The following is a 25,239-nucleotide window of genomic DNA, read 5'->3' on the forward strand; positions in this document are numbered from 1 at the left end:
GATGGAAAGGGGGATTTGGTTTTCAAAGGGATCTCAGTCTGTTTACAACTAGCCAGACGAGCGTGATAAGGAATGTGCTTATTTTTTTCAAGGGTTATTGACAATATGGTGACAACATGAAAAGATTTATATTATGAGAAAGGTAAAGCTCCAGAGGCAGATAGACCATGGAATTTACACATTAAAAGGGAGAAAATGCATAAAGCAGAATGAGGTTATGTGTTCGCGAAGGTTTTGTTAGATCTACCAGAAGTTTGAGAAGCCTCCAGTATTTGTGCATTAAGCCTGCTGTCTACAGAAACTGAAACTGGGAAAAGCCCCCTGAAATCTGTTGTCCAGGTTATGGTGTTAACTTTCTTGGATCTGTTTAAAATCTATTTTTTTTACCGTTGCCTTAACAGGGGTGTAACTGGAAGCCAGGTTAGTTAGAGGTTATAGGAGTTATTATAGTAGTAATTTGTAGACCTATATATGCGCCTGAAATCTTTTCTTTTGTTAATAAACATTTAATTTAGTTTTTAAAAAAATCTCTGAAGTCTTGGTGGATTTACTGTTCCTGAATTCAGGGCATGCATTTTGAAATAAATACAAATTGCAAAACTGTTGTGATAGTGTGATCAAGTTGCCCTTGTGGATTTGATCCACCTGGCACACATCATCTGCCGTATCATCACACCTCCTTACTCTCCAAAGCCTGTCATGGCATAAGTCAGGAGTGTGATGGAATACTCCCCACTTGCCTGGATGAGTGCAGTTCCAACAACATTCAAGAAGCTCAACACCATCCAGGACAAAGCAGCCCACTTGTTTGGCACCTCATCCGCAGCCTTAAATATTTATTCACTCCACCCCTGATGCACAGTGGCAGCAGTATGTTCTATCTGCAAGGTGCATTACAGAAACTAACCAAGGCTCCTTCAATAACAATTTCCAAACCAGTGACCTCCTACTACCTAGAGGAACAAGGGCAGCAGATGCATGGAAACACCACCTGCAAGTTCCTCTCCAAGCCACACATAATCCTGACTTGGAAATATAATGTAATTCCTTCATTGTCGCTGTGTTTAAATCCTGAAACTCCCTTCCTAACTGCACTCTGGGTATACCTAAACCACATGGACTGCAGCAGTTCAAGAAGGTGGAACATCACACCTTCTCAAGGGAGACTAGGAATAGGCAATAACTGCTAGCCTAACTAGCGACATCCACATCCCATGAATGAATTAATGAAAAATAACCTGAACAGGAATCGCCCAGGAATTTAGAAATGGGAGTAGGCAATTCAGCCTCTAATGTCTTGTCCACTATGCAATTATACCATGACTGATCTGGATCTTTCCTATGTTACAACAGTGGGTGGAATCATCCCAGGTTTGCACTAAGTATGGTAGTGGGTGGGTAAAACGACAGTTTACATGCCGGCCGCGATGGCGGGTTTCCACGTTGTATCATCCCAATCCCGCCATATTATTCATACAATCCTGGGAAACACGCCATTTTTATGGCGGGCGGGCACTCATTCGCCCTTCATCACGCCGGGCACCATATTTAAAGTCCAGTCATGTGCACACATCTCAGTGCTTCCAGACCATGACCACTGCAGGGATGGTGTCCACGAAAGGCAAAAAAGACTGCAGCCCCCAGATTTAATGATGCTTCACTGGAATGCCTCTTAGATGCCATGAAGGCCCACCACGATGTCCTCTGCCCCCTCTCCGGCCGCAGGATGGGCAGCGGCATTACCAATCAGGCTCGGGAGGCGGTGGTCAGCGCCAATGCCCTGCAAAAGAGGACAGCCACCCAGTGCCACTACAGGATGAATGGCCTCATCCGTTCTGCCAGGGTAACTCACTTTTCTCCTCACTCTCATCTCATACACTCACAAAACCATCACACACCCACAGGGATCTCACGCCTCAAGGGACAACACCACTAACTCTCACATGCACCCTCACACCTCCATCAGGCTCATATCCTCTCAAGCTTACATCCTCATCCCATCCATGGTGTCGCTCACCACACAAACATCCCACGCAGTGCTGTATGTCCTGTTCACACCCTCTCCATCTGTTTCCATGCAGGATAAGCTGGTTTACAACAGCAGGGAGAGTTCCCAGACCGGGGGTGCGTGGCCCACATTAGGCCCCTCACTCACTTTGAGGAGTGTGCTATCCCACTGACTGGTGAGGATGTGGACCCTGCCTGTGAGGGTGCGTGTGAGAGTTAGTGGCGTTGTCCCTTGAGGCTTGAGATCCCTGTGGATGTGTGATGAGTTTGTGAGTGTGTGAGCTGAGAGTGAGGAGAAGAGTGAGTTACCCTGGCAGAATGGATGAGGCCATTCATCCCGTAGTGGCACTGGGTGAGGTCGGTGTCGAACACCTACCTGAGGATCCTGCACCACATCATCCTTCTCTCAACGCAACTGAGTGGTCTCTCTCCTGCTTTTGACTCTGTTGCCATGCACTACTTATCTCTACTTTGGCTCACAGGGACCAACACTCTCAGCCGGCCAGTCCCTCAGCTCCATCCACACCCTCATCTGCTGCCAAGGTGACTCATCATCCAGCAAAGAGGTGGATTTAAGCAGCCCGGAAGACTTGTCACCACAGAGGGAGCAGCCATTCTGGAGGGAAAAGTGTGTGTGTGGCAGGGCCTTTCAGAGCCTTGTGCAAACACGCTCACACGCACGCAGATCATTCACGTTTCATACGCACCATAATGTCCTGAGCATTTTGAATGCTGCCTACTGGAGTTCACTTTCAGTTGTCTATCTGAGCTGACCTGCATCTCCGCCCATCCAATGTTCACAACCCCATGCAGCACCTGATCTCGCCCACCACGACTCTCATTTCACTTTCGATTTGGACAGCATGATGCTAATTTGGTTTTACTTTCGCTCCCCCATCCTTTACCCTCCCCCTGCACCCCCTCAGTCACCCATTTCCTCTCCCCACTCACAATTGACACCCTTCCCTCAATCCCTGGGCATCACCTTTCACCTCCCCTCCATTAACTACCAGTCACAACTCTTTTCCTTTGGGGATGTCCAGGTGAATGTGCATGTTCCCTTCCTTCCTGAAAATCTCACCCCCACCCACAGTCACCTCCCCGACCTCCTCCTTCCCACCCCCAGGGTCCATGTCTGCCTCGGGGTCCCTACCAACCACCCTCACCTTCCCTTCTATCGCTACTCTCGAAACCACCCTACTCTGCCCTTGGTCATTCTCACCCTTCCTCCATACCACACCCACCCTCACTTTACTCCCCAGGAGGCAGACATGGACCCATCAAACCCCTCCCGTGCACAATCACCTGCACATCGTCCCCTCCGCACCCCCTTACCCCCCCTCTGCACCCCTTCCCACCGGAACCCCTCCATCCCCCGGAACGCCTTCAGCCTCCCCAGTTGTCCCGCCCCTTCGGAATTCCCCCACCCCCACTTTGTCCCTCCTCCTTCCTGACTCCTTTGTCCAGCCTTACCTCTCCCTCCAGCTGCATTCTTCCTCCAGCTTTACTCCTACCCACTTCCTGACTCCTTCCCCCACTCTTATTTCTTCCTCCCCCCCCCAGACACCCTCCCCCCCGGACACCCTCCTCCCCCCAGACACTCTGCACTCCTTCCCTTGCACTTTCCACCCCCTACACCTAGCTCCCCAGCTGCAGTCTTCTCCTCCGTTACCCCCTCCTCCATCAATTCTCCCTCCCCCCCTCCAAACCTCCCCAACACCTTTATTTCCCCCCCGCCCAACCTACCCCCATCCTGACACCTTCATTTCCCCCCCCAACCTTCCCCCATCTTGACATCTTCATTCCCCCCCACTCCAACCTCAGCACCCCCCCGACACCTCTTCCTCTCCCAGCCAACCCTAGCCCTCCCTCTCCCACAGCCTCAACCGTCACCCATTGTGAGCATCAATGGTGACTTTCCAACTTCCATGCACTGCTTCGCAGCAGAGCCATGACCATGAGAATCAACCCAGCATGCTATGGATGTACCTCCAGTGTGCCATTGGTGTCAGGCTCCTGCTCCTTGGATTTCCATAATGTGAGCAAAGCCCTGGTGGGTAAGTCCCAACTTTTGCGTGCCACAGTTGCCAAGACGTGTTCTGCACCGGCGTGCTTTCCCGCTGACGTGGGCGGATGGTCCAGCGGGGGTGGGGGCAACGATTCTGGCGGCCAGGCCTAATAATGGAATACTGATATATTACAGTGAGGTTCCTGATGTCTGTTGGCGGAGAATGTGGCCTGCCATCGGTGGGCTGAGTGGATGATTGTGAACTAATTTCAGGCCATCATGAAACCGATCGCACCTTATTGCCCACTCGCACCACTAAACACGCCCGACGCCAGCAATTGGTGAGAGGGTCATGTGACAAGCCAGCTGACCCCTTGTGTGTTTAATCGCCTGCTTTCCTTGCAGGCCAGAACAAGCGAATGAGATGCAGAAGAAGCAAGACCCTGAGTGGGCTTCCTCCCTCTCCATCAAAATTGCAAATTTTAACCCTGTCTGCTGATTTTGACTATCCATGTGCTGCAGGCAGAGACCTCTCTAAATATCTCAACTCAGCAGCTGCTGTCTCCAGAAAGACAGTTAATCATCCAACTGCATCTTTAAACTATCTCGAAGTGAAATGCAGAGACACCACCGTGTTCAGCCTGAAGATAGCCAAGACACCAAGCTTGAAGAGTCATATAACCTTTCACTATATTGTACTTTAAATTGCTTATTCTAACCTCCAACTCTGTAATCTATTTGTGTACGTGTGAACTTCAAATTTGTGTGTGTGTGTGTGTGTGAACTTTAATTGTGTGTGTGTGTGTGTGTCTGTGTGCATGTGCACTAAGTGTGTGTGTATGTGTGTGTGTGAACTTCCAGTGTGTGTGCGTGTGCTTGTGAACTTTGTGTGTACATGTCAACTTCAAGTGTGTGTGTGTGTGTGTGTGCGCGTGTGTCCACACACGTGTGCATATGTGTGAAAGATTCCTCGATCCATTTCCTGCACTTCTGCTCTCACACCTTCCTCTCCTTCCCAGAATCATGATAGGTTTCCCCTTGCCCTCACCTTCCACCCCACCAGCTGCCACATTCAGTGGGCTATCCCCTGCCACCTGTACCGCCCCCAGCAGGAGGTCACCTACCAGACACAATCGCCCCAATCTCCTGGAGCGTTTTTATTATTTTTCTTACACTGGCTTAAGTACAATAAATAGTATTCTCTTTTCTTTGTAAAAAAATAACTCAGTGAAACCTGTCTGTTGTGTCTTTTCTGGTCACAACATATAAACAGCTGAACACCCACTGAATTGCTAATCATGACCTTTTAAAAAGAAACCTGTTATGGCCAAACAAGGATTAGAGAGAAAGGGGAAGCAATCCACCTCTCCTCACCTGGTCATGACACTAACAAAACTATATGAAAACAGTTTTCAAACTCTCGGTTGACCGAGCCTCAACAGCGTTCTTGGGGGGAGAGAATTCTAGATGTCCATTACCCTTTCTGACATCATTCCTGACTGGCCCAGTTCTTCTTATTCCCCAGGTAGCATCATTGATGACTCAAGGGTCACTGAACCCTGGCGTTTGCTGTGGTTTTATTCAGGGCAGGATGAGAAGGCAGACCCAATGCCTACCTCAGCTGGAACAACGATCGAACCCAATGCAGTTGGTGTTAGTCTGAACTACACACTAGAAGGTGAAAGGGCAGATGTTGCATCTTCTCTGCTTGCTTGGGAGGATGCCGTGAGAGGAAAGGAGGTATGGGAGGTGTTTGAGACAGGGCGTCACAGAACAGGAACACTGAAAGCAGAGGTGAAGATGTGTCTGGTAGGTGACCTCGTGCTGGGGGTGGTACAGGTGGCAGAGGATAGTCCACTGAATGTGGAAGCTGGTGGGGTGGAAGCTGGGGGGCAAGGGGAAACCTATCATGATTCTGGGAAGGAGAGGAAGGTGTTTGAGCAGAAGTGCAGGAAATAGGTCGAGGGATCTCTCAACCACAATGCTGGGGAACTTCCTTGTTGGAGGAAAAAGGAAGAGATGTTGGAAGCATTGGCATGGAATGTGGCATTGTCAAAACAGATGTGATGGAGACATTTATGCATGTTGGCATAAAGATTATCTCTAGGCTGCACAGATATAATGAACCAATCTTAGAAATGAAGACACAAAATAAGAGCCAGAAACTGATACTTCCATTGGTTTACGATTTGTTTTTAAATTGTACTATTGGGGAAGGGGTTTTGGAGAATCACATTGCACACCATAACCAATCACTTGCTTGACCCATGTACCTTCATGGATGGGAATTGCATCCCAACAGGGCTAGTTAAAATCAATAAATGTAAAATGGCTACATCACTTTCCTTTTCTTATTCACAATGACTGTCATCAGTGAAAGTTTCATGAATGTTGCTATTGCCTTGCTCTGCCCATCTGACCAATCTTCTCCATCCATACACCCTCTGCTTCTTTGACTCAGAGCTACTTTGTTTTCTTTATTCTTTTAGGAAGGCCAGCATTTGTTGTCCATCCCTAATTGCTCTTGAACTAAGAGGCTTGCAAGCCATTTCCAAGGGCAGTTAATCTTATTGCTTTGGGTCTGGAATCACATGTAGACCAGATCATGTAAGGACAGCAAATTTCTTTCCCTACAGGGCATTAGTGAGCCTGACGGGTTTTGAACAATAATCATTATCATATTCACCATTACTCCACAGTTGCTTTATATTCCAGATGTTTTTTTAAATTAATTAAATTTAAATTTCACCAACTCTCATGGTGGGATTTGAATCCACATCCCCAGAGCATTAGCCTGGGCTGCTGGGCTACTAGTCAAGTGATATTAGCACTACATCTTCCCACAATTGGTTGCTCCCTATTTCTTCTGCTCCACTGTACAAAGGTTGATTCTTCACCCACCACACCTCTGCCCTCTGAAGTTCTCTGCCAAATAATTCAGAACCTTAGGACAAGAGTGGTGAATTTCTAAAACTACTTCTGGTCTATTGAAGTGTCGGAGGGATTGATTGGAGCATTGGCGGTTTGACAGGTGGCCAATTCAGCTGTTTAAGCAACAACGACATTTCAGGGGAAAACAAATGGAAGAGCTATTGCATTTAATACCTACAGGTAGGGGCCTAATAACCAGAATGCATGGAAAAGTTATGAACCTCTCTCCCATCTGAGCTCAAGCAATCTAAAGGTTAATTAATAGTGTAACACGAGTTGCTGCTTTCAGCAACCTTCAGCTATGTGAGACCCAGCCCGCTGACAATTTCAAAGGCTGAGCAGTGCTCTGTTCAATCTGTCAATTATTAGATCGACAACCTATGTATCCCCAAATGCTCGATTGCACCTTCTGTTCACCAAAATTAACAGCTTCTGATCCAGTTTTCCAACACCAATCAGTCAGTGAAGCCAACAATATATAGATGGGTTTTGAAGTCTGGGCCTGATTGCTGTGCCTGTATGATCATTTCAAATGGATTCCTCAAGGATTTAATGATTGCAGAATAAAGTTGGCAAAGTGCAACTACTCGACAGCAAATTGAAAGCAATATTTTTGAAAAGTGATGCCACTGAGGTTAGGGTACAAAAATCTTCAATGCCATTATGATGGTTTTCTTTCAGACACAAGTAGGAGAAAGAAATATGAGGTTCAGGTTTTTCCTAAAGTACTAAAGGATTAAAAATCACTGATAGGAATGAAATGGTCTCATCCTTGTAAATACTAAAGAACCGAATCTGCGACCCGGCATTCCTGGTGGGAAATACTGCTCACGGAGAGAGTGTTTGAGGATACATAAGGCACTCCTGCAATTTCCAGAACATTGCTCATTGGGAGCATTAATCCCCGCTTAGAGTTTGGCATTGTGCAATCGCCTTTTATATGTGTGGAAACATCGAATGCTTTCGAGATAGTTTTTTTAGAGCAGCATGTTCTGGAACCAACCAGAGAGCAGGTTATATTAGACTTGGTATTGTGTAATGTGACAAGATTTTTTTTTATTCGTTCATGGGGTGTGGGCTTCACTGGGTAGACCAGCATTTATTGCCCATCCCTAATTGCCCTTGAAAAGGTGGTGGTGAGCTGCCTTCTTGAACCACTGCAGTCCCTGTGGTGTAGGTACACCCACAGGGCTGTTAAGGAGGGAGTTCCAGGATTTTGACCCAGTGACAGTGAAGGAATGGCAATATATTTCCAAGTCAGGATGGTGAGTGACTTGGAGGGGAACTTCCAGGTGGTGACATTCCCATGTGTCTGTTGCCCTTGTTCTTCTAGATGGTAGTGATTGTGGGTTTGGAAGGTGCTGTCTAAGGAGCCGTCGTGAGTTTCTGCAGTGTATCTTGTAGATGGTACACACTGCTGCTACTGCGCATTGGTGGTAGAGGGAGTCAATGTTTGTGGATGGGTTGCCAATCATGCGTGCTGCTTTGTCCTGGATGGTGTCAAGCTTCTTGAATGTTGATGAGGCTGCATTAATCCAGGCAAGTGGAGAGTATTCCATCACACTCCTGACTTGTGCTTTTAAATTGTGGACAGGCTTTGGGGAGTCAGGAGGTGAGTTACTTGCTGCAGGATTCCTAGCCTTTGACCTGCTCTTGTAGCCACAGTATTTATATGGCTAGTCCAGTTCAGTTTCTGGTCAATGGTAACTCCCAGGATATTGATAGTGGGGGATTCAGTGATGTAAATGCCATTGAACATCAAGGGATGATGGTTAGATTCTCTCTTGCTGGAGATGGTCATTGCCTGGCACTTGTGCGGTGCAAATGTTCCTTGCCACTTGTCAACCCACGCCTGGATATTGTGCAGCCTTGCTGCATTTGGACAGGGACTGCTTCAGTATCTGGTATCAGTGAATGGTGCTGAACATTGTGCAATCATCAGCAAACACCCCTACTTCTGACCTTCTAATGGAGGAAAGGTCATTGGTGAAGCAGCTGAAGATGGTTGGACCCAGGACACTGCTCTGAGGAACTCCTGCAGTGATGATCTCAGAGTGAAGGCACCCCTGGTGACCACAATATGCTTAAGTTTTACATCCAGTTTGAAAGGTTCTAAGACTAGTATTTTAAATTTAAATAAGAGCAACTATGTGGACATGAAAGCTGAGCTAACTGATGTGGACTGGGATGCTAGGCTAGGGGATAGGTCAACAGAGAAGCAGTGACAGACGTTTAAGGGGATATTTCAGAATACTCAGGAGGTGGATGGGAAAGGAGAACTTGGTGAAATTACAGTTGCTAGGGAAGCAGCACTGAGCAAGCTGATGGAGCTTTGAGCTGACAAACCTCCGGGTCCTGATGAACTTCATCCTACAGTCTTAAGAGAGGAGACTAATGAGGTAGTAGATGCATTGGTGTTAGTTTTCCAAAAACTGCTAGATTGTGGAAAGGTTCCATCAGACTGGAAAGTGGCAAATATAACCCCTATATTTAGGAAGGGAGGGAGGCAGAAAACAGGAAACTATAGGCCAGTTAGCTTAATGTCTGTCGTGGGGAAGGTGTTAGAATCTATCAATAAGGAGGTTATAGCTGGGCACTTAGAGAAACTCAAGGTAATAGGGAAGAGTCAGCATGGTTTTGTGAAAGGGAAATCATGTTTAACCAATTTATTGGAGTCCCTTGAAGGAGGAGTAAATGGCAGAACCCTTAAGTGCATAGACGGGCAGAGGGATCTGGGTGTACAGGTCCACAGGTCACTGAAAGTGGCAACGCAGGTGGATAAGGTAGTTAGGAAGGCATATGGCATGCTTGCCTTCATTGGCAGGGGTATTGAGTATAAAAGCTGGGAAGTCATGCTGCAGCTGTATAGAACCTTGGTTAGGCCACACTTGGAATATTGCGTGAAATTCTGGTCGCCACATTACCAGAACGATATGGAGGCATTGGAGAGGGTGCAGAGGAGGTTTGCCAGGATGCTGCCTGGTCTGGAGGTTATTAACTATGAGGAGAGGTTGGAGAAACTTGGATTGTTCTCACCAGAGCGACGGAGATTGAGGGGCGACTTGATAGAAGTTTACAAAATTATGAGTGGCATGGACAGAGTAGATAGTCAGAAGCTTTTTCCCAGGGTGGAAGAGTCAATTACTAGGGGACATAGATTTAAGGTGAGAGGAGAAAACTATAGAGGACATGTGTGGGGCAAGTTTTTTACGTAGAGGGTAGTGAGTGTCTGGAATTCACTGCCAGAGGAGGTGGTGGAAGCAGGTATGATAGTGGTGTTTAAGAGGCAGCTTGACAAATACATGCATAGGATGGGAATAGAGGGATACGGACCCCGGAAGTGCAAAATATTTTAGTTTGACAGGCAATATGATCGGTGCAGGCTTGGAGGGCTGAAGGGCCTGTTCCTGTGCTGTACTTTTCTTAGTTCTTTGTTCTTTGTTGTTCCTGAGTCACATATGCTGTGGATAAGGGACAGCCTGTTGATGTGCTGTACTTGGATTTCCAGAAAGCATTTGATAAGTTGCCACATTAAAGGTTATTGTGGAAAATAAAAACTCATGGTGTAATGGGTAACATATTAGCATGGGTAGAAGATTGGCTGGCTGGCTGGCAGAAAACAGAGAGTATGCATAAATGCGTCTTTTTTTGATCTGCAGGATGTGATGAATAGAGTCCCGCAGGCGTCTGTGCTTCGGCCTCAACTTTTTACAATTTATATCAATAATTTACATGAGGGGAGTAGCTAAGTTTGAAGATGACACAAAGATGGGTAGGAAAGTATGTTGTGAAGAGGACATAAGGAGGTTGCAGATGGATATAGACAGGTTGAGAGTGAGTGAGCAAAAATCTGGCAGATGGAGTATAATGTAGGAAAATGTGAAGTTGTTCACTTTGGCAGGAAGAATAAAAAAGCAGGGTATTACTTAAACGGAGAATTCCGAGGTGCAGAGGGATCTAGGTGTTCTAGTGCATGAGTCACAAAAAGTTAGTATGCAGGTACGGCCAGTAATTAAGAATGTTGATGGAATGCTATCCTTTATTACGAGAGCAATTAAACCAGTAAGGATGTCATGCTTCAGTTATACAGGGCATTAGTGAGACCACATCTCAGATATTGTGTGCAGCTTTAGTCTCCTTATTTAAGAAAGGATGTAAATGTGTTGGAGGTGGTTCAGAGGGGGTTTACTCAGTTGATACCTGGAATGAGCAGGTTGTCTTATGAGGAAAGGTTAGACAGACTGGGCTTGTTTCCACTGGAGTTTAGAAGAGTGAGGGGTGAGTTGATTGAAGTATATAAGTACCTGAACGGTATTGACAAGGTGGAAGTGGAAAGGGTGTTTCCACTTATGGGTGAGTACAGAACTAGGGAGTCACTGTTTTAAAATTAGGGGTTGCCCTTTTAGGACAGGGATGAGGAGAATTCTTTTCTCTCAGAGGACTGAGAGACTTTGGAACTCTCTGCTTCCAAAGGCAGTAAAGGAGGGATCATTGAATATTTTTAAGACAGAGTTACATAGATGCTTGTTAGGCAAGGGAATCAAAGGTTATCGGGTGTATATGGGAATGTGGAACTCGAAACACAAACAGATCAGCCATGATCTGATTGAATGGTGGAGCAGGCTCGAGGGGCTGAATGGCCTATTTCTGCTCCCATTTCGTATGTTCGTATGTAAGTATAGGTTTAAATTTTATGAAGGGTCATCAGGACCATGGCGTTGGAGTAAAAAGCAGGTCCTGAATCCACAGATGATGCAACAGCTCCGACTTGGCAATTTTACCACAAGCGGCTTTCTAATTGGCTGTCTGGGGGCCCGCCGTCCAATTAAGGATAGCGGGCTAGCTCCTGATGCTGCTAGCCCAATCCAATGACCACAATCCTGAAGCTTCAGTCGTGCCATTGGGAGAGGTGGGTTGCTGCTGAGGAATGCAAGAGAAGCTAGTCTACAGCAGGTGAACAAGACTTTTTAAAAAAATTCATGAGGTTGAGGGTAGAAGGGAAACCACTCCGGGGAGGTTGTCGGGGCTGAGGGTGCTGCTTTCGCTGCTTGTGGCCACTTCATTGGACGGCGAGGCCATTTACCTCCCCCACAGGCTGCATCTGGGAGACTGCTCCCCATTGGGCGGGATGGTGGTTCGCACTGACAGCGAAATCCTGAAGGCAATGTAAAATGGCTGCTGTCTTTACATGTTTAACTTATAGATCATTTATAAACCAAGGGAGTGGGCAGATTCTCTGCATCAGGCCCTGCCGCCGGTAAAATGTTCAATGGCGGGAACATGTCGGGGGTCCAATCCCACCTGGCTCCCTGTGGCCTTAGTGGCCCTCGTGCCTCCCTTCCTACTTCCCGGGAGCCGGTAAAATCCTGACCATACTGTTTCTATTATTGCTTTTTTCCTCGTTTTTGGGATGTAGATGTCAGTGGCAAGGCCGGCATTTATTACCCATTCCTAACTACCCTGAAGGCAATGGTGTGTTTCCTTCTTAAACCACTGGCAATGATTTGATCCAACTGGGTGGCTTGTTGCTGGGCCACTTCAGAAAGCAATTAAGAGTCAGCCATGTTGGTGTGGGGTCTGGAATGTAGATCCGGTTGGATATGGACGGCAGGCTTCCTTCCTTAAAGCACACGTGTGGTTTTTATGATAATCCAACAACTTCAAGATCACTTTTATTCATTTAGGCTTTTTATTTCCAGCTTTTTAAAAACTGAATTCTAACTCCTACACTGCCATATGGTGTGATTTCAATTTGTATTCTCTGGATTATTAATCCATTAACTTAACAACTATACCCTGTAAAGCATGAACTATGTTTTAGCCTGCCCGTTAATTTGAACAGAAGTACAGAGAAAACTAACTATTCAATATGGTCCTGTGTTATTAAAAATTTGAGGATCTCACACTCAAGAAAAATGCTTTTTATGCATTATTACCCTGAAGCTAAATTTAGCACTATCAATTAATTCCAGGCATCGTGCATTATTGCCAAGCCACCAATTAAGAAAGAAAGACTTGTATTTATTTATACAGTGCCTTCACAATGTTGGCACATTCCAGAGCGTTTTACAGCCAATGAAGTGCTTTGCAGTGTAGTCACTGTTATAATGTGGGAAACATGGCTGCCAATTTGTGCAAGGTCCTATAAACAGTAAGGTGGCAATAGCCAGATAACCTGTATATTTTTTTAATGATATTGATTGAGGGATAAATATTAGCCGGGGGTGGGGGGAACACCCCTGTTCTTCTTTGAACTGTGCATTGAGATCTTTTACATCCACCTGAGACAGCAGACAGTGTTTCAGTTTATTGTCTCATCTGAAAGAAGATTAAGCCAATAATTAAGGGATGGAATAGACTAATTAAGTCATTGAACCATTTCACATATTTTTTTTGAGTGTTAATTACGTGTAATTAAGACACATGTGAAGTAAAGTTTATTTTACCTTCTGTGACAGAGAATTATTTTGTGATAAACCAGGTTTATAGCCCTGTGTAGATGAAAATTCTGTGAACTTTTTCAACGGTTATTGCTCTTCAACATGAGCAGTAATCCCATCACAGTGTATTTATCAGCTTTCTCCAGAGGTGCTTATGGAAGTGACTATTCAGAAGCAAGGTGCTTTGGCCAGAGATTCATATTATGAATTTCCTCTGCAAAATTGTTGTCTCTAGCCTGGGCTGCCAATGGCAGAAATCCCTGCCTTTGTCCATTAGTTTGTATTTGAATTTGAGCTGAGAGTTTAATACACCAAGACACAAATGTCCCTTTAGCTGTCCTTACCTGGTCTACATGTGAGACCAGATCCCATCTGAAATGGCCGAGCAAGCCACTCAGTTCTCAAGGGCAATTAGGGATGGGCAACAAATGCTGACCTAGCTAGCGACACCCAAATCCCATGAACAAATAATAAAACAAAACTACGTATAAATGAGGAAAATACATCATGCAATATACTTTGAGAGCTTTGCACCATGTTGGCATTAGAAACATGCTCTAGCATAAGTGGGCTGGCTGGGTGGACCAAAGAATTTAAAATAAAATGAAAAGTGTGCCCTGTTTCCAATTGGGCTGTTGCCTGTATTGTTAAATTGATTGCTAGACCTGAAATTAAAATATTCTACGCTGTTGAGTGGCCGGAGGACACCTAGAGGATACCTGCAGCTCTCCGGTTTCACGTAAATGAGGCCTGAGGCCTAGTGTCAGGTAGGCCTCTTTGGAGGAAAAACCAGTTCAAAATTGTCACCAAAAAAAAGTTCTATTGTCACCAATACTACTGGAGTCCCATCTTCATAAATACAAGACTGCCCGGGCCAACATCTGTCATTTGCAAGTTTTACTGTTTTTTCCTTCTGGATTGCAAGCCAGAACACAACTTTCTAAATGTAGGATGGATCCCTTTTCCCTCAAGAGACCCTCCCCACACTCAAGTTCATGATGTCATGATAATAGTTGATTGTGGTAGTGGACTCCAGTATTAAATACTATGCAGTACTCTGTACCAGATATGGGGGTCACCTGACTTGGAGGGTTAAAAGTCAGATAGCACATGTTGGAAGCTGTCTTGATAGAATTCAGTTACTGCAGATATGTGTTCATGTTAGGAAAATGTGTTATCAATAAAGTTAGCTCAGCTACAATGTTGACGGCCTGTGTGCATCATTGAAACAAAAAAAAAAGACATGGTGTCTTGGGAGGGGAGGCAATGGTGTAGTGATATTGTTACTAGACTAGTAATAGTCCATGGTAATGCTCTGGGGACCCAGGTTCGCCACAGCAGATGGTGGAATTTGAATTCAATAAAAATCTGGAATTGAATGTCTAATGATGACCATGAAACCATTGTAGATTGTTGCAAAAACCCATCTGGTTCACTAATGTCCTTTAGGGAAGGAAATCTGCCGTCCTTACCTGGTCTCCAGACCCACAGCAATGTGGTTGACTCTTAAATTCCCTCTGAACAAGGGCAGTTAGGGATGGGAAATAATTGCTGGCTAAGTCAGAGGATGCCCACATCTCATGAATAAAAACAATAAACCAAACGCAACATTGGAGGGCAATCTCGCCAAAAGCTGGAGGAGATTCAAGCTGTACCTCACAGCAGTGGGCAGTGATATAAAAGGTACAGTCTTCCATCTTTCTTCACGTAGCAAGGGAAGGAGCCCTCGAAGTCTATAATATATTCATGTTTGAAAGTGATGAGGAATGAAATGACTTGAAAGAAATAATGGGAACTTACGAAGTCTACTACAACCCTAAGAAAAACTGTACGTATGCCAAGGGTGCCTCATTTTGTAAGAGGACAGCTCCCAGGCCAGTCTTTGAAGCATCCACTGAAAGATATTGATTTTTTTACAGTATGTAGCTGAGCTGAGAAAATGAGCTAAATTGTGTGAATTTGGAGGGCTTGAAGAATCACTCATCCGAGATAGAATGATTTGCGGGTTCGCAAACGACGCTCTGAGAGAACGGCTTTGGAGAGAAGTTGATTTCACACTGGAGAAAGTAATAAATATCTGCAGAGTGGCAGAGACAATGAAATGCCGGATTAAGCAGATGATGGAAGATATTAAGCGACACACAGTCAAGCAGTTAGATGCAGTTAAACAGAAACATCCCTAGGAAAGAACAAATAGACAGTCTGAACGTAAAAAGAACAAAACTGCTATTAAAACATTTAAATGCAGAACAGAGCGTTTACCACGTATTTGTCCAGTCTATGGAAAGCAGTGTAAGAATTGTGATAAACTAAATCATTTCGAAGAAAGTAAAATCAAAGAAAGCGTACACGATTGCAGATGATGACACAGATACTGAAACAGAACTTTTCGTTGTTGCAGTAACAATAAATTCCAAAGGAAACGAATGGAAGGTTGATTTAAAAATTGCCAACTTGATGGTGAGTTTCAAGCTTGACACAGGTGTACAAGCAAATGTCATTCCCATAAGCCTGTCTTGTAAGATAAGCAAAGAAAAACAGCTAACTAAAACAAAAGTGAAGCTGCCTACTTATACAGGTGAAAAGATTGCTGGAGAAGGCAAGTGTACACTTTAAGTGAACTTCAAGAAACAATCTCAAGCACTTCCATTCATAGTGGTGAAAACTGATGCAAAACCCATTCTTGGAATCAAAGTTTATGAAAATCTGAAGCTAATCAAGAGAATAATGACTGTCACCACTGATGACATCCTGAGCGAGAAAAAGATGTGTTCCAGGGAATTTGCTGCGTAAAAGGAGAACACACCACCAAGTTTGATGAAACTGTGACACCCAAATATACCCGCCCAGAAAAATTCCAGTAATGCTGAGAGGTGGACAGAACAGAGAAACTTCACATCATCCAGAAAATTGAAGAACCGACAAAGTGGGTTAATTCAATTGTAATAGTAGAAAAATCAAATGGGAATCTGTGAGTCTGCCTTGCATCCCAGAGATCCAAACTAGGAAGAGCATTACCAGCTGCGGCACAGTAGAAGAGATCATGTGTAAGCTAGCTGATGCTAAATACTATTCACTCCTGGATGCGAGTTCAGGCCTCTGGCAGGTCAAGCTGGATGAATGAAGCTGCTATCTCTGTACCTTCAACACACCATACGGGTGATACTGGTTTTTACGCTTACCTTTTTGGTATTAATTCAGCTCTGGAGGTGTTCCACAGAACAGTGGAGCAGCTGTTTGAAGGGTTAGAGGGCGTGGAAACCTATATAGATGATGTGCTGGTCTGGGGAGCCTCTTGAGATGAAACTGGCCGAGGCAGGTGCTGGCTAGGGCTAGAGAAAGGAACCTTAAGTTAGAGAAGGAAAAATGCAAAGTAGGTCTTCATGAAATCAAGCACTCGGGACATGTGCTAACAAGTGAGGGACTGAAGCTGGACCCGAGTAAAATCAAAGCAGTCGTGAACATGCCACCCCCAGAATGTAAGAAAGACTTGGAGAGGTTTTTGGAAATGGTGACCTATCTTGGGAAATTCTTTCTGAACATGTCAGACCTGACAGCACCTCTCAGGAAACTTTTACAAAATGATGTGGAATGGCACTGGGAACAAAGTCACCAGGAAGCTTTGACCAGTCTGAAGAGAACACTGACCCAGGCACCAGTGTTAAAGTATTACGATGTCAGTCAGCCTGTCAAGATCTCAGTGGATGCTTCAAAGACTGGCCTGGGAGCTGTCCTCTTGCAAAATGAGGCACCCTTGGCATACGTGTCAAAGGCAATGACTGAAACACAGCAGCGGCATGCACAAATGTAGAAAGAAATGTTAGCAATTGTGTTTGGCCTAGAACGCTTCCACCAGTTTGACTATGGCAAACACGTGGAGGTAGAGTCTGATCATAAGCCTTTGGAAGCTAAACTTAAAAAGCCCCTGGACTGTGCACCACCGAGAATCCAAAGATTACTAATGCGTCTACAGAAGTACCAAGTCAGAATTAAATACAAACCGGACAAGGAAATGTACATCACAGGCACTCTGTCAGTGCATACCTACCCATCATGGAGGAAGAGGATAAAGAAACAGAAGCACAGGTTCACAGGCTGACAAAGAACTTACCTGTGGCTGTAACCAAACTGGATGAGAGCAGGGAAATGCCCAAGAACGACACCACCCTGAGAAAACTGCAGCAGATTGTGCAAACTGGCAGGCCCTTCTGCTGTACAAGAGTGCTGGAACTTTCGTGAGGAACTTCATGTAGCAGAAGGAATACTTTTCAAGGGAGAAACTATCATAATTCCTGCAACACTGAGGAAAAAACTGTTGCAGCGCATACATGAAAGTCACTTTGGCACAGAAACAGGGAGGAGGAGAGCTCGAGATGTAATGTATTGGCCTGGAAAGGGAGCACAAATTGGTGAAATGGTGCATGTGCAGTGTGCAAAAAGTACAGTAAATCACAACAAAAAGAACCACTTCAACCACACAGTGTTCCAGAGAGACCCTGGCAGAAAATTGGAGTGGACTTGTTCACATTTGATAACAGTAATTATCTACCAGCAGTAGATTATTACTCAACGTTTTTTTGAGTCTGTGCTGCTGAGAAACAATAGGAAGAGCATCACTGTAAAAAATCATTTTAAATCAATTTTTGCTCGCTATGGCATATCTGAAGTGCTCATCTCAGATAATGGTCCACAATTCTCAGTCACTGAGTTTGCAAATTTACACAGGACTGGGAATTTTGCCACACTACATCAAGTCCCAAATACCCACAATCCAACAGAATGGTGGAACGTACCATGCAGACCTTAAAACACCTGCTGAAGAAGGCAAAGGTGGACGGAAGGGACCCGTACCTGGCTTTGCTGGATTTCAGGAATATTCCATTAGAGGGCATTGGATCATCTCCAGCACAGCCCCTGATGGGGAGAAGGCTAAGAACTAAGCTTCCAACTGTGTCCCAATTTTTATTTCCACAGCCAGTGAGCTACAGCGTACAGGACCTGTTCAAACTGACATCAGGAACAGAAACAGTACCTTGAGTGAGACGTTCAACCTCTGCCTGACCTGAACATGTTAGAGACAGTGGGGACTCAGCATGAAGGGATCTGGAATCCTGCTGTTGTCACAGGAATCACAGGAGAACCAAGACCTTACATAGCGCAGACTCCAAATGGACAATAGTACAGGAGAAACCGGAAATTCTTACAGAAAACAAATGAAACGCAACCCTGCTCTGAACCAGAAAGTGTAGCTGAAGATCAAAATCCAGGATGCACCAGTGAAGTACCAGATAACCAGACAAAGCCTGAGAGTCCTGACGACTATCCAAGGGATGATAGCGACTCAGAGATGGAGAAGGCCCATTGTCCTTCAAAATTACCTCTGTCACCATTCAGAACACCCAGTGGAAGAATTGTGAAAAAAACCACAGGGATACAGAGATGAGTGAAAGACAAAACAGGCTGGTCAAACAGAGTGAGAAAGAATAGGTAAAAGACTTTGTGTACTTCAGTTGCATAAAAGTTTTTTTTTAAAAAAGGGAAATGTCAATGATGATGGTTGATTGTGGTAGTGGACTCCTGGATTAGATACTGTATGGTACTCTGTGGTCACCTATCCTGGGGCTTGAAGGTCAGATAGCACATGTTGGAACCTGTCTTGATAGAGTTCAGATATGTGTTCATATTAGGAAAATGTATTGAAAAGTTAGCTCAACTACAATGTCGATGGCCTGTGTTCATCATTGAAACAAAAAACAAGACATGTGACACAAGATTCACAAGTGTATGGCTTGAACAGAATGACCAGCGAGATAAGCTTCTTCTAATTGCTTTATTGAATCACCCACAATCCCACGGGACAAAGTCCCAAAATTTAAAACAACCTGTTGCCAGTACCTGACACAATTCCTTGAGTGTATTGCATTGATGATATGCCTTTTGTGCCATTGTATTGGGTAATCAGACTTCTTGATTGCGTTAGTCAATATCCAAGTCCTTTTGATGAGTCACCGTGTTTTTACTAAATGCTCAAATTAACCCCTTGCTCTCCTGCCCTGTACAGCTGACTGCAACTTTTCTTTTTTGTAATTTATAGCTCCAATCATGAGGTCAAAACATGTCCATGGGTTTGAAATTATATTCCATAAATTTCCCAGTTGGAGGGGATTTCGACCCTACATAAACCCATGACTCACAGAATCACAGAATCACAGAGCAGAAGAGGCCCTTCGGCCCATCGAGTCTGCGCTGACACATGAGAAACACCTGACTTACCTACCTAACCCCATTTACCAGTACTTGGCCCATAGCCTTGAATGTTATGACATGCCAAGTGCTCATCCAGGTACTTTTTAAAGGATGTGAGGCAACCCGCCTCCACCACCTTCCCAAGCAACGCATTCCAGACCGTCACCATCCTCTGGGTAAAAGAGTTTTTCCTCACATCCCCCCTAAACCTCCTGCCCCTCACTTTGAACTTATGTCCCCTTGTGACTGACCCTTCAACTAAGGGGAACAGCTGCTCCCTATCCACCCTGTCCCTGCCTCTCATAATCTTGTACACCTTGATCAGGTCACCCCTCAGTTTTCTCTGCTCCAACGAAAACAACCCAAGTCTATCCAACCTTTCTTCATAACTTAAATGTTTCATCCCAGGCAACATCCTGGTGAATCTCCTCTGCACCCCCTCCAGTGCAAGCACATCCTCCCTATAATATGGTGACCAGAACTGCACACAGTACTCCAGCTGTGGCCTCACTAAGGTTCTATACAACTCCAACATGACCTCCCTACTTTTGTAATCTATGCCTCGATTGATAAAGGCAAGTGTCCCATTCGCCTTTTTCACCACCCCACTAACATGCCCCTCTGCCTTCAGAGATCTATGGACACACATGCCAAGGTCTCTTTGTTCCTCAGAACTTCCTAGTGTCATGCCGTTCATTGAATACTTCCTTGTCAAATTACTCCTTCCAAAGTGTATCACCTCACACTTTTCAGGGTTAAATTCCATCTGCCATTTATCTGCTCATTTGACTATCCCGTCTATATCTTCCTGTAGTCCAAGACACTCAACCTCACTCTTAACCACCCAGCCAATCTTTGTGCCATCCGCAAACTTACTAATCCTACCCCCCACATAGCCATCTATGTCGTTTATATAAATGACAAATAATAGGGGACCGAGCACAGATCCCTGTGGTATGCCACTGGACACCGGCTTTCAGTCACTAAAGCATCCTTCTGTCATCACCCTCTGTCTCCTACAATTAAGCCAATTTTGAATCCACCTTATCAAATTACCCTGTATCCCATGTGCATATGCCTTCTTTGTAAGTCTCCCATGTGGGACCTTGTCAAAGGCTTTGCTGAAATCCATATAAACTACATCAACTGCACTACCCTCATCTATACACCTGGTCACCTCCTCAAAAAATTCAATCAAATTTGTTAGACATGACCTCCCTCTGACAAAACCATGCTGACTATCCCTGATCAAACTTTGCCTTTCCAAGTGGAGATAGATTCTCTCCTTCAGAATTTTCTCCAATAGTTGTCCTACATGAGACTCACTGGCCTGTAGTTCCCTAGCTTATCTCTACAACCCTTCTTAAAAGCAGAACCACATTAGCTGTTCTCCAGTCCTCTGGCACCTCCCCCGTGGCCAGAGAGGAATTAAAAATTTGGGTCAGAGCCCCTGCAATCCCCTAACAAAAACAAAAATACCTGGAAAAACTCAGCAGGTCTGACAACATCTGCGGAGAGGAACACAGTTAACGTTTCGAGTCCGTATGACTCTTCAACAGAACAGTTCTGTTGAAGAGTCATATGGACTCGAAATATTAACTGTGTTCCTCTCCGCAGATACTGTCAGACCTGCTGAATTTTTCCAGGTATTTTTGATATTGTTTTGGATTTCCAGCATCCACAGTTTTTTTGCTTTTATCCCTGCGATCTCCTCCCTTGCCTCCCTCAGCAGCCTGGGACACAAATCATCTGGACCTGGAGATTTGTCCACTTTTAAGCCTGCCAACACCTCTGACACCTTGTCACTCCCTATATCAATTTGCTTAAGAACCTCGCGGTCTCTCTCCCCAAGTTCGATACTTTCATCCTCATTCTCTCCACATGGCAGAGACATTATCGAGCTCCCCTGATTAATCCACATGCAGCACATTAACAATTCCTCAGGCAGAATATTCTTGCTTGCATCAGGGCCCTGCAATCGTAAACAAATTAAGGTACTGAGGCACATGTAGGCAACGAGATCAACAGTGCAATCTTCCTGGAGGTGGCCTCCTAATTGTCAGCACCCATGTTCACCGCCCTCTTAAGGACATTGGATTGGCTGTCAATGCTGCAGGCCCAGAGGGCTGGAAACTCTGGATCCTCAGCAGCCCCAGTGGGTGAGATGGGCAGTGCTGAGGCAGGTCGGACACTTCAAACGCCCCTCAAAATGGAGGCACCTCAGCCATGTAAAATTAAATAAATAATTCTGAGCACTAAAGCTGGTCGGCACCTTGGAGTGGAGGGGAATCACGTGGATGGATCATTTTGGCAGTGCGTCTGGCCTTTCCCGCCCAATTCTGGGCTAGGCTGGGGACATGGGAGTCTCTTGCTGGGAGGCCATTGAGATGGCGATTGCTGTGCGCAGTTGGGAGGGTGGTGGGGGGTGGGGGGTGGTGGGTGGTGGGGGGTGGGGGGTGGTGGGGGGTGGGGGGGGGTGTGGGTGGGGGGGGGCGCTGCTCCCCTGCCAGCAAAATGCTGGTGAGGAAGTAAAATCGCCACAAATTGGGGCATTGATGATGTTAATTATCCTCTTCCCCCACACCCCCTCCCCCATACCCCCTCCCCCATTTTCAATCCCGCTACCATAGATCTGGGAAAATTCAGCCCCTCCCACCTTTCCTCATCTCACTTGCTTCCCTTTGCGTAATGCAGAATTTTTTTGGAGATAAGTGCAGACCTTGTTACTCGCAAATTACTTTGTCCTCCATATGTATCTTAGAATTACCTGACTCCGTGCAGTATAATTCTGAAATGAAATAAACTGTAATTAGCAAAAGAAAACTTGCATGAAAATGCAAGGAGTACGTGTAGCTAAGTGTCAGCGTACCAGCCTACATATTATAGTATGTGGTTGTAAAAGGTCTAACTGGTGAAAAGTGTGAATTATATGTAATTATTTTTCTTTCCAAAATACCTCTCAAAAGCATCATTAAATTCTAAAGAATATTACATAAACTGCTTGAGCACCTAGAATTAGATTGAGCAGAATTTAAGATGAGTGATGTTATTAATGATGAAGCTGCTGCCTCAAAAAACAAGCAATTTTTAAAAATACCTTTCAGAGGAGTATGATACGTGCACACTGAGTGTCAATATTGTATTTAATCTGTGCAGCCAAGCAAGCTGAATTCTGTTAATAGGCAGGGACGAGGCATAATGACGGAGAGGATGAATGGAGGGATCAGCAGTGGTGTTATGGACATGCGTGGGGTTTATTTAAACAGCATTAATTCTGCCTCTGACCACCCGTCCATAAACAGGCAGGCACTTTTGATTTCCTAAGCGGTGGCATATTTCCCAATCCCTCAGTTTTGGTGTAATCCAATTCCCTACTAATAACCCCACCGCAAACTCGAGATACGGTGAAATCAAAGGTTTAGCTTATTTGCACATGTTCAAACCGCAGGAGGAGGTTAGCAATGTTGCCTCCTTTAAATTCATACAGCAGAAGAGGGATACAGGAAAGACAGGTTTACAGTACAGAGACCACTGAGAAAAGAAATAGAGTTTCACGTGGGCCCAGAGCCAAGAATCAAAGCCCAATTCACGGAGGTCAGAGGGCTGAAAACTGATTCAGTTTTTTGGTGCAGTTCACTTCACATGATGAGGTAGGCATACAAAGATGAATCAGTTTTGCAGACGATGGTATAGAAGTTCCAGTAGAAGCAGTGTAGATGGTGCCAGGTATTCAATCTGGGCAGAGCCTCGTTTTTGTGAGGCTGCTTGTTGGATGGTAAACAGCAGACTGAGATTTTGCAGCACAGCAAGGCAATATTACTGGTTACACAAGCTAGCGGTCCATGTCACATGATTCCTACCTTTCCATATTGTCTCTGACAAGGGATGTGCATCACTTGTCTGTGTCCCCGAGATGGTTAAACGTCTTGACCATGAAGACTTGAAAGGAAGATTGTGGGGACCTTTGTCCCAGCAGATGACTAGAGTCTGGTTGGCCAGCCTGGGTTATGAAATGCAGATGACCTTTGTACAGTTCTCTTTGAATTTGGTTTGTGCAGCCCATGAGGGAGTTGCTAGTGTCTCTTCAGAGGTATTGAGGTGCGAGATTCCCTGATACTGCCCTGTAGATCCTTTTGTTCAGTGTCACAGAGAGACATAGCTTCAGCCATTTTAAAAGGTTGTTGTTCAGTTTTAAAAATTTTAGAACTAGCCATGAGGATGCATATATCTATTTTACAAAAATATACAGTATGAGGTCTTAGGGCAGAATTGTCCCAGATTTGCACTAAGTGCAGTAGCAGGCATGAGAAAGACATTTTACCCGTTGGCTGCAATGGTGGGTTTTTGCGCCGTATTGTCTGATTCCTGCCTCATTAACTATGCAGCCACAGGAAACACACTGACTCGCTGGCAGGCAGCCTCTCAATCACCCGCCATGCCATTACCTCACCATTTCCTGACTCCGGGTGCCATAGCTAAACTGCAACCGCGCACACAGTTCTCAATGCTTGCAGACCAGGACTGCTCCAGTGAAGACATGGCCCCAAAAGCCAAGAAGAGTCCAGTGACCCTCACTGGAATGCCTTTTGGAGGCCTGCCGTGATATCCTCCACCCCGGCTCTGGCCGCAGGAGGTCCAGCAATCTCACCACTCTGGTTAGGGAGGCGGTGGCAGTGGTGGTCAGTGCCGATGCTGCTTAGAAGAGGTTGGCCATCCAGTGCAGAAAGAGAATGAATGATCTCATCTGTGCCACCAGGGTAAGGCAACCATCTCATCACTCTAAGTTCACTCAAACCAATCACACATTCACTGGCATCTCACTCACTGCCAGCTCAAGGGACATCACCACTCACTCTAACACACATGCTCACATCTCCATCTGGCCTCACCTCCTGTGCAGGCTGCCTCCTCAGCCCTCATGATCTTGAGGCCACTTGCACATGTGCCCCCACACACACCCTGGGATACCCCCATCCCCCAGTATAGCCCTTGCCCTGTAGCTTCTTTCATTGCCTGAGGTCACTTCTACCCCTCCCCCAAGCAAGGCCTAGCCCTTCAGCCATTGAAAAGCCACCCCTGCCTTATGACTGGTCTGGGAGGTAGAGACCTGCCTGTGAGCCCCCCCTAAAAATGGTGCTCCCTGCAAAGCCTGGTGCTGATGACCATGAGTGCTGCCTGAGGCAAGGTGGGCAAATAAACCTCGAAGTCCTGAGCGAAGTGCAGCTCGCCAGATGCACGTTGCTATGTGCAGTTGTGAAACATGTCTGCTTGGCCTGAATGATCCAGCGTGGGGGGGATGATTTCAGCGAGCAGGGCTTATAATGAGATGCCAGAGTGTTGAAATTAGGTTCCCGACATGCAGCAGAAGGAAATAAGGCCCACCATTGACAGGTGGAGCGGATGATCGCAAACTGGTTTCACAACGGCGTAAAACCGATTGTCGGCCTTCTCGCCATATTGTCCGTTCACGCCTGCCATGATGCCAGCCGCCAATGGGACCGGACGATTCCACCCTTAGTTCCCTCACAGCGGGCAGATGATGTCTGTGAAGCCATTGGAATCATTGAGTTTTCGGAGCAGACAGGGGTCGGCTGGTTAACTGCTCTA

This window comes from Cetorhinus maximus, chromosome 9 (genome assembly GCF_964194155.1).
Source record: "Cetorhinus maximus chromosome 9, sCetMax3.hap1.1, whole genome shotgun sequence".
Classification (NCBI taxonomy): Eukaryota; Metazoa; Chordata; class Chondrichthyes; order Lamniformes; family Cetorhinidae; genus Cetorhinus; species Cetorhinus maximus.